Below are 16,833 nucleotides of genomic sequence, written 5' to 3'. Positions count from 1 at the left end.
TCACCTGTAGAACAGTGTAATGAGTCGGTTAGGAGAAATGATAATAAATCATAGAGGGCAAGAGACCCACCCCCTTGCCACACTTCGGCTGAATTTTTGTCTTCTCAGAGCTTTAGAGTTGATGCCTTATTAACATCAGAGGAGACTTGATGGCTTGTCATATTCGGTCCTGACGATTGAAATGAAAAGGATGAAAACGAGAAGTATGGCAAATGAAAATCAATTGCTTTCTTTAATTTTAGTCATCCCCTTCCTGAAGCATATTGAATACTACATTGGGTTCTTTCATTGTTCAGGTTATTAATAACAAAGAGCCAAAGTAGTTCACATTCCTAAAGAGTCTTTCATCTCAAAGGAGCCAATGTAATTCACTAATTCAGTTACCTGAACTACATTTGGTAATTATTTGAGGATCACTTCACCCAGAGGTGAATTTCAACGAGTTGTGTGACACAGCCAATAGTCACTTCATTCTCCAGTCAGTACAAAAGAAAAATGAATAGCTAATAGGGATGTCTTCCTAAAGGATTTTCCCAGTGAAAACTTCAGGGAGATGGATGCTGAATGAATGTAATTAACTGCCTGAAATGAATACCTCCAACCTCACTCAAGGTTTCCTGACCTCCTTCCTAGTGTCAGGGTGGAGAAATAGCTTAGCTCAGGATGGGACTCTCTAGTGGCCAAGAGACATGGAAACAGGAATCACTCTATGCTATTTCATTTTATACTTCCACTATGTAATTCTTCTTGATTTTCTTTTGAGTGATGGTATGTGGTATTGTATTAATAATTGTCTCCCCTATTTTTGTCATTCCTGTGGCTTAAACTCAGGTCCTGAGCATTGTTCCTTCGCTTTTTGCTCAAAGCTAGTGCTCTACCCCTTTGAGCCATGGTACCGCTTCCAGTTTTCTGGTAGTTAATTGGAGATAAGAGTCTCCTGGACTTTCCTTTCTGGACCTGGCTTGCAAATGTTATTCTCAGATCTCACCTCCTAAGTAGCTAGGATTACAGGTATGAGCCACTAGCACCTGGCATCCTTCCGGTTTTTGAGTGGTTAATTGCATATAAGAGTCTCTTGGAGTTTCCTGCCCAGGCTGGATTTGAACCACAATTGTCAGATCTGAACCTCCTGAGTTGCTAGGATTACCAACATGAGCCACCAGTGCCAAGCTGTTTCCATATATTTTCTTCTAGAATAGAGATATGCAATAGAGTTTGTAGGTTGAGTTGGCATCAGTGAAGTTGCTGAGTAATTTACTTATTAGTTTGATGAATGTTTTTTAGGTTCCTTAGAGTTTTACTATGAAACCATTATGACATCTGCAAATGGAGATGGTTTTAATTCTTCCTTTCTGATCTGCATGTCTTTTAGTCTTTTTTTTTTGGTCAGTCATGGGGCTTGAACTCTGGGCCTGGGTGCTGTCCCTGAGCTCTTCAGCTCAAGGCTAACACTCTACCACTCGAGCCACAACACCACCTCTGGTTTTCTGGTGGTTAATTGGTGATAAGAGTCTTATGGACTTTCCTATCCAGGCTGGCTTTGGATTGCAATCCTCATATCTTAGCCTCTTGAGTAGCTAGGATTATAGGCCTGAGCTACCAGCACCCTGCTCATTTAGTCTATATCTCCTTTTCTTGCCTTATTGAGCTGGCTAGGTCAGGGCTGAGTAGCAGTGATAGGAGCAGGTGTTCTTTTGTAAGACAAACTGGTCTTTAAGAGAAAAGAATTCAGTATATTACAGTCAAGTATAACAGTCAGTTGCAGTTATTTTTGTAGAAGTTTTTTAAAAATGATATTGAGATGGTAATACTTCCAAAACTAATATACAAATTCAATGCAATTCCTATTAAAATCCCAATGACGTACATCACTGAAATACAGAAAACAGTCCAAAAATTTATATGGAACAACAAAAGACCTAGAATAGCCAAAACAATTCTAGGGGATAAAGACAATATGGGAGGGCTATCCATGCCGAACTTCAAACTCTACTACAGAGCTATAATAACAAAGACAGCATGGTACTGGCACAAAAACAGACCCGAAGACCAATGGAACAGAATAGAAGATCCAGAAATAAATCCACAGGCCTACAGCCAGCTGATATTCGACAAAGGAGCCAAAGACATACAATGGAAGAAACACAGCCTCTTCAACCGCTGGTGCTGGGAAAACTGGGCAGCCACATGCAGAAAACTAAAAGTGGACCTCAGCCTATCACCATGCACCAACATCAACTCAAAATGGATTAAAGACCTTAACATTAAACCTGAAACTCTGAAACTACTGCAGGACAGAGTAGGAGAGACACTTGAACTAATAGGCACAGGAAGGAACTTCCTGAACAGAGTCCCAGGGTCACAACAAGTTGGAGAGAGACTCGACAAATGGGACTACCTTAAAATAAAAAGCTTCTGCACAGCTAAATCTATCGCAACTAAGCTAGAAAGACAACCAACTAATTGGGAAAAAATATTTACCAGCAATATATTAGACAAGGGGTTAACATCCTGTATATACAGGGAACTCAAGAAACTAATCCCTCCCAAACCTAACAAACCAATTACTAAATGGGCAAGGGAACTAAAGAGGGACTTCTCAAATGAAGAAATAAAAATGGCAAAGAAACACATGAGGAAATGTTCATCATCCCTGGTGGTGAAGGAAATGCAAATAAAGACAACCCTGAGATACCACCTTACCCCAGTCAGAATGTCCCACATCCACAAATCAGCCAACGACAAATGCTGGAGGGGATGTGGAGAAAGAGGAACCCTATTACACTGCTGATGGGAATGTACACTTATACAACCACTTTGGAAAGCAGTCTGGAGGGTCCTTAGAAAGCTAAAGATTGACCTCCCTTACGACCCAGTCATACCACTTCTAGGCATCTACCCTGAACAACAGGAACCAATATACAAGGACACGTGCACCTCCATGTTTATTGCAGCACTGTTCGCAATAGCTAGGATATGGAAACAACCTAGATGCCCCACCACAGATGAATGGATCCAAAAATTGTGGTATCTATACACAATGGAATATTATGCAGCCATTAGAAATGACAAAATAATGGCATTTGCAGGGAAATGGATGGAGCTAGAAGGAATCATGTTGAGCGAGGTAAGCCAAGAACGAAGAGACAAATGGTACATGGTCTCCCTGATAAGTGGATGCTAAATCCAAAAGGTTAGGTAATACGACAAAACTAACAGGACTTAAGAAACAAAGAACTCCCGCTCATCTGGTTGAACCACTACTAAATATCCCCATGCTGCTGATCACAAATATGGTATATAACATGTGAACACTGTTAAATATTACAGATTGTGGTAGACAATTTGCTCCAGGGAAGTTAGAATGAACTTGTGACTTTGAAATTATGTAATCACTTAATCACAATCAAAAAAAAAAAAAAAGAACCTCGGGGAAGGGAGGGAGGGAGGGGATGGTAGGGGGAAAACAATGGAGTGGGTAACAATGTTCAAGAGGAAGTGTACTCATTACCTTACTCATGTAACTGTAACCCTCTGTATAGTATCTTTACAAAAAAAAAAATGATATTGAGGAAGTTCCCTTTTATTCCTATGTATGCCTCCAGTTCAACATTTTGCTGGTCTATTGGTGATAGGATTTTTATGCTTGGACTGACTTCAAACTGTGATCCTCCAGGGCTCAGCCTTTCTGAGTGGATAGGAATGAATGCAGGCATGAGTCACTGGCACTTAGCCACCATTTTTTAAAACTGCAAATGGGTATTTTAACTTTGTCACACTTTGCCTTTTTTTTCAATTGTGATTGTGATTTTTCCTCTTGTATTCCTTAATTTTGAACATTGAACCAGCCTTGCATCCTGTGAATAGCAGTCATTACAATGTGGTCTGATTTTCAGGATTGTGTGTAAGAAAGTTATGTAGTCTTATTTGATGGGGAGAGTTGATGAAAGGGCAAGAAACAAGCTCTTCTTGGGCTTGACCCAACTGACTGAATCAAGTAAGACTTCTTTCTGTCTTCCATCTTCTTTCTATTATTACTCAGAAGTCAGGAAATTGCTGCCAGCATCATAGCTGTCCAGCACCCTGACACTGGTCATCCAACAGGGTGACATGGAGTCTTGTAGCCACTGCAGAAGCTTATGTTATGGGAGCAAGGTCACCAGTCAATATTGTACTAGAAGGAAAAACAATCTCCTCTTCTCTGCATTCCAGGTAGCACAGGAGTACATTTTCTTGGCAGAAGCAAAATCCAATCTATAACCTTAGCAGGCAGAAAGTCAGGAAAATATGCCTTTAGTCCTTCTACTTCATATGAGCCAGAAGGGAACAGTAGAGGAAGAAGTAGATGCTAGAGGCTGAAAGACAATAGACAGCACTCCTATTCACCTGGCTGAATCTAGCAGAAGACAGACATCTTATGTCTTCTCTTTACAATCGCTCTCTCAATGCCTGCTTTTCATTTTTAATGTTATTTCTCCTCATTTCTTCTATTAACAATCCAAAAAAATCACTTATTAGAATCTATTTTCAGGAATGAAATTGGCTTAGAAGTGTAGAGTAGGAAAAGAAAGAGATAAGGTAAAATAGAATGCAGTCTACTTAACCAACGTTTAAATGAGATGTGTTTGCACAGGGGTGTTGGAGAGCGTGAGAAAGGAAGGAGGGCAGGGCCTGACCAGCACAGCCTGGATTTTGGCAGCTACAGAGAGAGAAGATAGTGTGCTCAGCAATGGACAAGGAACCGACAAGAGACATCATGGTGAGAGAATAGAGACAAAGACTTGAGTAGGACAAGTAACAACTTGATTGGCAGGCCAAAGTTGAGATTAAGCTGGTTGGGAAGGAAAACTTGGAGGCTGGGTGTTGGATGGCTTTAGGGGCTTGATTATGCTGAAGCCCTTAGCATTCAACTGTTTCTCATTTGAGGTACCATAGTGTTCAGGGGAGCCTTCTGTAGCAAGGGGCTGGGTTTGTCATTTTCTTTTTGAAGATACTTCCACAGATATATGAGGGCCAAAGGCTGATTTCCAAGGTCCCGAGATCTTTGCGATGTTGCTTTCTCCTCTACGTCCATGTTAAATGTTCTGTTAAGAGATAGCTTGATCAGAAGTCAGAACTGAATAAAAGCGCCAGGAAGCTGGGTGTCAGTGGCTAGCTACTCAGGAGGCTGAGATCTGAGGATCATGGTTCAGAGTCGGCAGGGCAGAACGCCCATGAGCCTCTTATCTCCAATTAATCACAGAAAAATTCTGAAAGTGGAGCTGTGGCAGAAGTGGTAGAGCACTAACCTTTAGCAAAAGAAGCTCAGGGTCAGCACCCAGGCCCAGAGTTCAAGTTCTAGGACTGTCAAAAAAAAAAAAAAAAAAAGAACCAGAACATGTTTCAGTCTTGCTTCTTATCTCAGATGGGAGCTTTTTAGCATGTAGAAGGCCGTTGAACTATTAGGCAACGGCATCAAGTCTGATGGGTCATTAGGTCAGAAATAGGAAAGTGACAAGAGCTGTTGAATGACAAGACACTTCTCTGGCCTCAGTTTAACACTTCAGAGAGCAAGCTGCTACACCAACCCACTCTCAGGCTCATTCATTCTATTCCAGAGATTAAGCACTATGAGAAGAAAACGAGAGTGGTTGATTTTACTTCTGTGTGGATCAGGGCACATGGTACTTCATGATGTCCCTGGTACTAGTTCTTTCAGCTGGTCTATAAGCATGGGAACATGGGTCTGAAGAAGAACACAAACTGCTCGAAGACTGGTGGTTCACGCCTATAAAATCCTAACTACTCAGGAGACTGAGATCTAAGGATTGTAGTTTAAAGCCAGCCCAGACAGGAAAGTCTGTGAGACTCATTTCCATTTAACCATTAGAAAACCAGAAGTAGGGCTGAGGTTCAAACTGGCAGAGCACTAGCCCTGAGCAGAAAAGTTTAGGGAGAGTACATATGCCCTGAGTTCAAGCCCTATGACTTACCTCCCCCCTCAAAAAAAAGGCATCATCAACTTCAATGGCAATATTGAAAAAAATAATAATCTCAGGAGCAATGGTATTTTTCCTTCTCCTCATCTAGGAAGGATTAGATGTGTTTCTGTATCAATGATTTTTGAGTTATTTTAATCTTTAAACCTTTTCTTCTATTTCCCAAATAAGTCTGACTTGGAAATGCAAAGTAAAAATCAAATCTAAAAGGAGCTGTTTGATTCAGTGGCATTCAGAGAAACCCCTCTGCAAAATTTCTCAGGCTTCAAAATCAGTTTTAAAATTCCTATAATGTGTGTGCTTTAGGGCCAGTGAGTTCTTTTATCTAATTTTAAAGAGAAAGAAACTGAGGCATGTAGGGGCTAAAGAAGTTAGTTTGGATGGGGCTGGGAAGATGGCTCAGTGGTAGAATGCTTGCCTTGCATGCATGAGGCCCTGGGTTCGATTCCCCAGCACCACATAAGCAAAAAGAAAAAAGCTGGAGGTGGTGCTGTGGCTCAAGTGGTAGGGCGCTAGCCTTAAGCCAAAGAGCTGAGGGACAGCGCCCAGGCCCAGAGTTCAGGCCCCATGACCGGACCCCCCACAAAAAAGAAAAGAACTTAGTTTGGCCAGTTGCTGGTGGCTCATGCGCTTGTAATCCTAGCTACTCAGGAGGCTGAGATCTGAGGATTACCTGGAACATCAGGTTCCAGCCTGAGCAGAAAAATCTTCAAAACTCCATCTTCAAAATAACCAGCAAAAAGCAAGACTAAAGGCATAGCTCATGTGGTAGAGCACTGGCTGTGAGCAAACAAGCCAAGAGAAGACTCAAGGCAACTGAGTTTAAACTCCAGAACTGGCAAAAAAAATCAGACAAATCCAAGAGACTCTTATCTCCAATTAATCAACAAAAGAGACGGGGGAGAATTATGAAAAGAGAGACATGGATTGCATGTATAAATTGAAACATTGAATTGTAAGCCCTTTGTACAACCAGAAGTGTAAATATGGCTCAAGTGGTAGAGGACCAACTTGAGAGAAAAAAAGCCAAATAAGAATATGAGGCTCCAAGTTCAACACCCAGGACCAACACCGCACACACACACACACACACACACACACACACACACACACACACACACACACACACACACACACACACACACACACACAAAACCCAACCCTGGTGATTTCAGAGTTCATATTCTTGATTTCCTTTGAACTAGTTACATAAAGTCAGACAAAGACTGAAGAGAGAGAGCGCACTACTCAGGGGTGGTCCACAGACAGCTGACTGTCAGCAAATTGATCACTGCTGGCCCATGAGCAGACAAGAAGTGGTGCTCCAGAATGAACACCAACGGTCACTAAGCACATTCTTTAGTTCGACTGACATTTTTTTAAGATGGCAGTACTTAATTAATGCAAGAAACTGAACATTAATTTTGATTCTGGTGCCAGATGCTTATCTCCTTCTCTTATCCAATGTTAGTTTGTGTACTAGTACTTGGAGGAGGCCACTTTTGAGATATGGCTTTTCCTTACATTTTGTGAGATTACTAATATCCTTTTAATATAAATTAACTAAATATTCATTTCAAAAGGACCTGAATCAATGTTATTGAAAATAATTGTGGGGCTGGGAATGAGGCTTAGTGGTAGAGTGCTTGCCTAGCATGAAGCCCTGGGTTCGAGTCCTCAATATCACATAAACAGAAAAAGCTGCAGGTGGTGCTGTGCCTCAAGTGGTAGAGTGCTAGCCTTGAGCAAAAGAAGCTCAGTGGCAGTGTCCAGGCTCTGAGTTCAAGCCCCATGACTGGCAAAAAAATAGAAAAAAAAAACAAAAAAATAAAAGCCTGTATAGGGAAGGTCACGTGTTCAAGTATCAGACTTCTGTTTATGTAATCATTACAACCATTTGTTAGTCAATGGGAAAAGGGTTGCTCATAATTCTAGGTTCCAGAAATAGCTGCAAGGTTTCTGGCTGAGCTGGGGGATCCTGAGTGTAAAATAGAAACAAAGATGTATACCCCTGATTACCACAGGCTCTGATAAGGCCTGGATATCTTAGTAATAATAAGTCACCAGCCTTTGTTGGCTTAAATCATAGGTGAGTAGAATCCAATGGAGTGAATTTACTCATGGCTCACATTAGGGACACTGACCATTTAGGGGGCCACAGTGCTGATGCCTACCCATCTAATTGGCTTGAATTCTGGGCCTGGGTGCTGTTCAGCTCAAGGCTGTTCAGCTCAAGCTCTTCAGCTCAAGGCTAGCACACTACCACTTGAGCCATAGCACCACTTCCAGCTTTTTCTGCTTATGTGATGCTAAGGAATCGAATCCAGGGCCTCATGCATGCAAGGCAAGCGCTCTACCACTGAGCCACTTTCCCAGCCCTATCTAACTGGCTTTTAAAGAACTATTTGTTCTGGGAAAACAACCATTATCTCAATCAGCTAAGCTCACATTACAGATTCATGAATTTAAGCTTATATAGGGACAGAATTTATGGTTCAGAGTCAATCTGAATCTGCTTATGACAACTTTTAAGAAGTAGCATAATTTTAAAAGTGGATGTTCCCTGAGATTATATCACTATTTGAAGTTATAATCCCTGGGTGGGATAGTCTAGTGTGATGTGGTGAAGGAAGCAGCTGGGTGAGGTTAGTGGTGAGTGCTTACAGCAGGGAGGTGCTGCGTGGCCTGACAGGAGAAAGGGAACAAATGTGACTTCCTGCAAACAAAGCAAACAACAAAAGAACATCCAGGAAGATATAGGAGGTGGCTTTATATTCTCCAGGACGTCATCAGTGCTTTCTGACTCTGGAGCAATTGTCATTTACAGGTTTACTAGAACCCCTTTCAACTGATTCAAAATAGGCTTGTTTGTTTGTTGGTTTATTTTGATCCTTGACAGGTTTTGAATTCAGGCCCTCCCATTCACTCTGCTTGCCTGGCTGGTGCTCTATCACTTGAGCCACATCTCTAGCCTAGCTTTTTGCTGGTTATTTTGGTGACAACGTCTCATAGACTGCTGCTGTTGCTGAGGCTGGCTTTGAACCATAATCCTGGGGTTCTTAGCCTACTGAGTCAATAAGCCACTGGCACCCAGCTAGAGCTGACCTATTTTTAAATGATGCCCAAATGCTATTAAGGTAAGTCTTTATGAACTCAAGCTTTGTTCTTTCTCTTTAAAAATAAAAATGCCGGGCAAAGGGCATGACTCAAGTGGTTGAATACCTGCCTAGAACACACACAGATTGAGTTCAAAGCCCAATACACCAATAAAACTCAAATGAAACAAAAAATAAAAAGTGCTGACAATCATAGATGTATCTGCAACTGTAGCCAACAAGATCATCTACAAATGCTTTCTGAATAGAAAAAGAGTTGAACGTAGGATTCAGATAGCTATACTCACTGTTCTCTACATTTAAAACCTCTTTGGAGATAGTCTCTTTAGAATTTTCTTTTTTAACAATGTAGGTGTAGACTTTGTTTTTTAATTGTATACCTGGACATATATTAAGCATAATCTATAAGCGCCCCACATATCATATATCCAGAATTTTTATTGTTCTGAATTTCAGGGCTAATCTAAGTTTAAACTCTTTATTTTAAAAAATCAGTAACAGCAGCTAATTAGCACAACTCATTCTGGGGTGTATTTGCCAACCAATTTCAGAGACTCATTTGCCTGTTAAGAGATTTTATTGAACACCAGCACCACAGACTCTCCTTTTTTTCTAGTAAACAGCTCATGCTTATTATCTTATTACAGGAATGCCACTGGTTAAATCAGGCTCTGAATATAAATAGCCATATTACTGCCATCAGGCATCAATGTTTATTTAGTGGCTGTGAGTCATGCATACCTCTTTGATCGGCTTTGGAATGAGCCATTGCAGTTTTTGTTCAAAAAGGTTATTTGCAAAGGCTACAGAAGTATCAGTTAGATTAAACATGAAATTAATCAGCGTGGAATTTTATCAGCCATTTCTGCCACGGAACACCAGGTGTCAAGAGCATGTGCAAATGAGGACTGAACATAATGAAGCTTGGGGACAGCTTAGTAGGGAGGTCAGAAAAGATTCCTAGAGGTCTACTGTGCTGGAGGGAGAAAGATGGGGGAATGAAAAAAAGCAAGAAGAGGAAGAAAAGGGAGGAAGGAAGGGAGAGAAGGAGAGAAAGACAAAAGGGAAGAAAGTGGAGAAAAAAGGGATGGAGAAAGGAAGAAAGTAAAAAGGAAAGAAGGAAGGATGAAGGAGGGAAGGAAGGGAGGGAGGAAGGGAAGGAGGAAGGAAGAAGAAAGAAAGAAAAGGGGAAGAAATGAGGGGGAAAAAGAGAGGAAAGGGAGGGTAAGAAAGGATGAGGGAGAGAAGAAAAGGAAGGAGGGAAGGAGGGAAAGAAGGGAGAGAAGAAGGAAGGGAGGAAGGCATTATACTACTGGGCTATTCACATAGAAGACAGATGTGAAAGGAGATTTAGGAAGCCTGAAAGCCCCAGCTCTGACTGGCCCAGCCTAGTGAACTTTGGAAAAGTACTTAGTACATCCAGGTAAGGTATCACAAAAACAGCGATATAGCTGGGTACTGGTGCCTCATGCCTGGAATCCTAGCTACTCAGGAGGTTGAGAGATTTGAGGATCATGGTTCAAAGCCAGCCCAGTTTGGGAAGGAAAGTCCATGAGACTCTGATCTCCAATTAACCACCAAAAAACTGGAAGTGAAATTGTGGCTCAAAGTGTTAGAGTACTAGCCTTGAATGAAAGAGTTCAGGGACAGCACCCAGGCCTGAGTTTAAGCCTCACGACCAACCAAAAAAAGAAAAAAACAAGGAGTAAATTTTCCACCTCAACATTTTTTTTTTGGACCAAAAATATCAACAAAAGAGACTCAGGACAGATACACCATATGTTTTTTGGTTGATGAAATTATGATAACCACTTAACTGGAGGGTTGACCTAAACTGGGGCCATCCATCCATCCATCCACACATCCATCCACCCATCCATCCGTTCAGCATTTAGTCTGTCAGGCTCAATGCAGAGACAGGCTTAAATCATATAACATCTACTATGTTTAATGCTATGATGATCACCACCATACATTCCTCTTTGTGTCACTGCTAGTCTAGTTTTCATCACTGCTCAGCAATTCTTCTATATTCCACCAGGTGACTCTCCCTTTCATGGTCTACAAAGCTTGCTTCTAACATTCTGTACTGTCTTCAAGCTCTGCCTCCAGTTCTTACTCTGGTTAAATGATCTAAAATGCCTGTGGTGACTATATTGACACTCATCCATCCTTTTTCTCGAGTCTAACTGTAGGTAGGGACTATCATTTCTCCCCACCATAATTTTTTTTTGTGGGGGATGAAATGTATTTGAACTCAAGGCCTTGTACTTGCTAAGCAGGCACTACTACTTGAGCCACTCTACCAACCCCTTTTGGACTGGTTATTTTTGATATAAGCTTTTACTTTATGCCCAACTTGGCCTGGACTGTGATCCTCATTTGTGTTTCCCTTTGTCACTTGATTGCAGTTCCACATCACGGCATCCAGTGCTTCTTCCGTAACTTAGGGTGATAGGTATAGGCCACCACATCCCGCTATTGGTTGAGATGGAGTCTTGTGAACTCTTATGTCTGGTGTGGTCTAGAGCTGCCATTCCCTGATCTCCGCCACTCAGGTAGCTAGAATTACAGAAAACAAAACAAAATAATAATAATAATAAAACTCTTCAACAACCTTCCTTCCTTGTCAATGACAAGCTTCTTGAGCTTTGTTATTTCGGGTTTTTTGTAACTCGGGTTGCTTTTGGCCAGGGGTTATGGCTATGATGTAAGATCTGGCGGTTGTTCTGGTGGGGCCAGGGGATATGCTGAGATCTTGTAACAGTCATAGTGATGACAATGGTGCCTCCTCATGCCCTACTAACAAGACTGTTCCACAGCTGGCCTTGTGGTTTTCCACACGACCAGTTACTTCCTCTGATTTGATCCTGAAGTCTGGTTTATTTACCTCTTTCTTTCCCTTTCCTTTCCCCTTCTCCCTTCCCTTTTCTTGTTTTTCTCAGTGCTGGGGACAAACCCAGGGTTTTGTGCATACTAGGCAAACATTCTTCAGCTGATCCACAACCCCAGTTCAAGCTCACCTATTGACTAGAGTTAATTGATCTATTTACCACTGATTGATTTGGAATTTTTAGAATTTACCTTTTATATCTGAATATCAACGATAAAATCCTAAAGCCAGTTATCCTAGTGGGCACATACTTGTTGTGCAGAGGGAAAAAATTAAAGATACATTGAGCATAACTTAGATGCTTTCATATATTATTATCCATATATATATTGTTTAGGATTTTCACAGTTATTAGAACTCCGAAAATTTATGTCCATTTGACAGGTGAGACACAGAGCTCCAGAACATAGCTATTAATTCAAAATCAGGAGACAAGCCTAGTTCTGATGCTACAGCCCATAAGCCATGTGTAATGGGATGCCATGGAACACTTCAGATTTCTAGCTGGAAAACAAGCTTGGCCACATGTGCCAGACTCTTGGAACTATTTCTATTGAAAAAGAAACAATTAACTTTCCCTCAATGGTTTTTGCTTTGAATCACAGTCATGAGAAGTTTGGAGTCTTGGCTAATACATTGCAGATCTGCCCAGTCCTTTCTGTGAGATACAACACGTTAGTGACCAATGGCCAAGTGACCGAGACAGAGGCTGAAGGCCTGAGAGGAGGTGAAATCGATTCTTTGTCTTCTTTGTCAGGCTCTTGCCTAGGGTGGCCTTTGTGTTCAGGTTTTCTTCCTTGCCAAATGAGTATTCCTCAAATTCCACATCAAAGCACAGTAATACCCAGTGGGGTCCACTGTTGGCTAGGAGGATGCCCAAGTGATTGATGGCACACTCTGTGTGTCTTTCTATTCTCCCTTCCTTTTCCCTCCCTCCCTCTCTCTTCCTATCTTCCTTCCTTCCCTTTCTTGTTTTTCCTTTTCTCCCTCCCTTCCTTCTTTTCTTCCTTCCTTCCTTCCTCCCTCTCTCTCTACCTATATCTCCATCACAATCCCTTTTCTCTCCTTTTATAAAGGAATGTTTTTCCCCCTCCGATTTTGGACACACTTTTATAATAGGTTTAGAGCTTCTTAGTGACAGTCCCTTTGCCCGGATTGTTGGTGAATAGAAACTTGTAGACTTTGGTGATCTTCTGATAACTATTGCCGTGCACCTGGGACACTTTGCTAAGAGACACCTTGCTTGCATGGCAAGCACTATCCATGGGAAAGAACTGGAGAACTTGAAGCCAAAGTCTATCACCGGAACTCAGACTAGAAGAACCTGAGTTACTGTCTCTAGCTTAACAAGCCTTTCTAAATGCAATCCAGATTGGAAATTTATATTCAGATGAAATTTATAAAGTTGTCGTTCTAGTCAGCTATTTGCTTAATTCTCGAATCTGCTCAGGACAAAACTTCTCTGGAATTCTCTTAGCAAAGGGGAGTTGAATTGTCTTTTACATACTTCTTTATGACTCGTTTGTGTAATTTTTTTTGCACAAACTCTTTGAGCCTACTGATTTTTTTTGCCCTTATCCTTCTTGTTCACTTTGAAACAAAGCTTATTTCACAAAATCCTTCCTTATCCAAAAGCATTCCCTTTTCCCTTTCTTTCCCCAAAACATTTCCTAAAACCTTCCTATATCTTTCCCACTTGATGATTCATCTTTGAGTCTTCTAATTTTCATTTTGCTTGCGAATTACAAAATTTTAAATTTAGAGAAAATTGTTCCCTATTCCAATAAAGTAAAATAAAAACAAATAGAATAAAGTAAAATAGAATAAATAGAATAGAATAGAAAATATGTAAACTAGAATAAGTAAATAAAATAGAAAATAAATAAAATAGTAAAGATACTGTCAAGTACCCGATACAAAGTGCACAGTGAGTATGAAAATTAGATGCAGATCAGCCAGAAGCCTATAACAAATGTGATTGAACTCAAATAAAATTGACTAGAGGTTCTGAAGTGTAGTTCTCCTGGCAGGATGCCTACAGTGGAGAATGATCACCCTGACTTCTCTTTCTTGTTTTGTGGACTAGGCCTTTGTGGAAATGCCTGGCACTTGGGTTGTGATTAATAAAACATCATTGCTTCTTTTATCTTCATAGTAGTCTGAAAAACAAAACCATTGACAAAAATCCAAATACCAAAGGGGAACAAAATATTTACTTGGTTGGCCTATATTTTCATTTATTCATTTTAATAATGTAAACACATTTTCCCACTGTCTTTTATTGTTGTTCTTTTGGACTCAAGTCAGACACACATATTCTTCTACTGGCACAGAGATTTTTATTTTTATTTTAGGCTTGAACTCAAGGCTTGCTCAGCTGGTGCTCTACATTTGAGCCATACCTCCAGCCTGGCTTTTTTTCTCATTATTTTTCTCATTATTTTTTTCTCATGTGGGGGAGAGCTCATGGACTTTTATGCTTTGAACCACAGCCCTCTGGATCTTAGCCTTCTGAGTAGCTAGGCTTATAGGTATGAATCACAGGTGCCCAGCTTAGTTTGTTTTTTAAAAATAGATCTCTGAATAAGCAATTAGGCTTGTTTTCTTTAGTTACATTCTAGTTTTATGCATATATTGAAATTAGCTTAATTGGACTCCTGTGTTTTTACAGTCTTCTACATAACCCACTTCTATCTAGACTAATTCAATCTATTATGTTAGTGGTTCCCAAGCTGGTAATCACCCAGGTCACTCAGGGTGCTTGTTAGACATAGATATTCAAGCCCACCCCTGACCTTCTCAGTCAGAACCTCTACATGACTGGGAAGGCACAATTTTAATCACTTAACTCAGCTGCGAAATTTGGAAAATGATGAGTCTGTTCATTTCAGGAGTTTGACTCTCAGCTGGCAGCTTCACCCCAAAGCCCCTTACATGTTTCTCTCAGGCTTTGAAGGCCCTGTCAATAAAATTGGTTGGTCTATAGCTGAACATTGGAATAAAAAGTGTTTCTCCCTAACACATGCAATTTCCCGTTACTCTGGTGGTACTTTGAAAGGGAAATTGCTCCTGAGACTTAATAGGTGTGTGCATGCCAAACCAGTTACATTTTAGATTGACAGACATCATTCAGAAAACAAAGGAAGAAGTGATGGCGGCCAGATCTCCATGCTGCCATTACAGACTTAGATAACCAGGGCTGTCATTTCTTTAATCATCAAGATCTGAAGGGGGCAAAAGTATGAGACCCTACCTGAAAAATAACTAAAAGCTAAAAGGGCAGGAGATATGGCTCAAATGGTGAATTATCAAGGGCCAGACTCTGAGTCCCTCAGGACTGCCAAAAAGAAAAAAAGAAAAAAGACATCTCATCTCCCTTTGGAGCTAGGGGAAGGAGAGAGCAAGCAGGGTTCCATGGCTGAGATCTTCATGACTGACACTCTGCTGCCCTAGAATGGCAGAGATATGTAATAGACATATGTTCCCCCCTGCTGGCTGCATCTGCCACTCAGCCCATCCAGGAGAGAGTTCCTCCCTGAGGATTTCTACACTAGCCTGGAGGTGACAACAGGGCTTTCCTAGGAATCTGGACTGGAGGAATGAGGATATCCCTTAGTAACCCCCCAGCGACTTAGTCATTTGGAGAAACAGTAGATGCCTGAGTTCACTTAGCAGTGTGGTTGACACAGATTTCATAAGATGCATTTGGCTATGGGATGAACTGAAGGACAAATGTTGATAAATTAGCACAGTTTGATTCTGGATAGTGGATATAGATGCCATATTCACTTTCTAGAGCTGCTGTAATGAAGTGCTACAAATTCAGGACCTGGTTTAGCTGTTTTGCTCAAAGCTGGCGCTCTACCACTTACATCAAAAATACTTTTTAAAAAAAATTGTTTCATAAAGCTTGAAAGTTGGAAATAAAGATGTTGGCAGTGCCGCATTCTTGATGAGTACTGCCGGGGAAAGTTCTTCCTTGCCCTTTCCTAGCTTTTGATGTTTGTGACAACGTCTTGTATTTGTTTTGTAGCTACAGTGGTCTAGTTTTTTTGGTCAGTTGTGGGGCCTGAACTCTGGGCCTGGGCACTGTCCCTCAGCTCTTCAGCTCAAGGCTAGCACTCTACCACTTGAGCCACAGTGCCACTTCCGGTTTTCTGAGTGGTTTATTGGAGATAAGGAGTCTCACAGACTTTTCTTGCCCCAGCTGGCTTTGAACGGCAATCCTCAGATCTCAGCCTCCTGAGTAGCTAGGATTACAGGAATGAGCCACCAGTACCCCACAATAATCTGGTCTTTGATTCTGTTATATGATGTTCTCCCTGACTGCCTGTGAGTCTACATTCAACTTTCCTCTTTTCTTTTTCTTTTCTTTATTTTATGGTACTGGGATTTGAATTTCAGGTCTCACTCTTTCTAGGTAGGTACTTTATCACTGAGCCACACCTCCACCCCTGTTTGTTTTAGTTTGTTTTTCAGGTAGGATTTTGCCCAGTCTGGCCTGAGACTGAACCTCTTACTTCATATTTCCACCGAGCTAGGATGATATGCATGCACCACTATAATGCCTCCCTCATTCCACCCCCACCCACCCCCCAAGTCATGGGGCTTGAACTCTGGGCCTGGGCATTGTTCTTGAGCCCTTCAGCTCAAGGCTAGTGCTCTCTCATTTGAGCCACAGCACCACTTTGGTTTTCTAGTGGTTAATTGGAGATAAGAGTCTCATGGACTTTCCTGCCCAGGCTGGCTTTGAACCACAATCTTCAGATCTCAGAGATTTCTAACTTTTTGCCCAGACTGACCTCAAACTTAGGTCCTCACAAATAGCTGGGATTATTAGTGTGCC

The sequence above is a fragment of the Dipodomys spectabilis genome, unplaced genomic scaffold (genome assembly GCF_019054845.1).
Source record: "Dipodomys spectabilis isolate Male_0828 unplaced genomic scaffold, ASM1905484v1 ptg000042l, whole genome shotgun sequence".
NCBI lineage: Eukaryota > Metazoa > Chordata > Mammalia > Rodentia > Heteromyidae > Dipodomys > Dipodomys spectabilis.
This window is presented reverse-complemented; position numbering follows the sequence as displayed.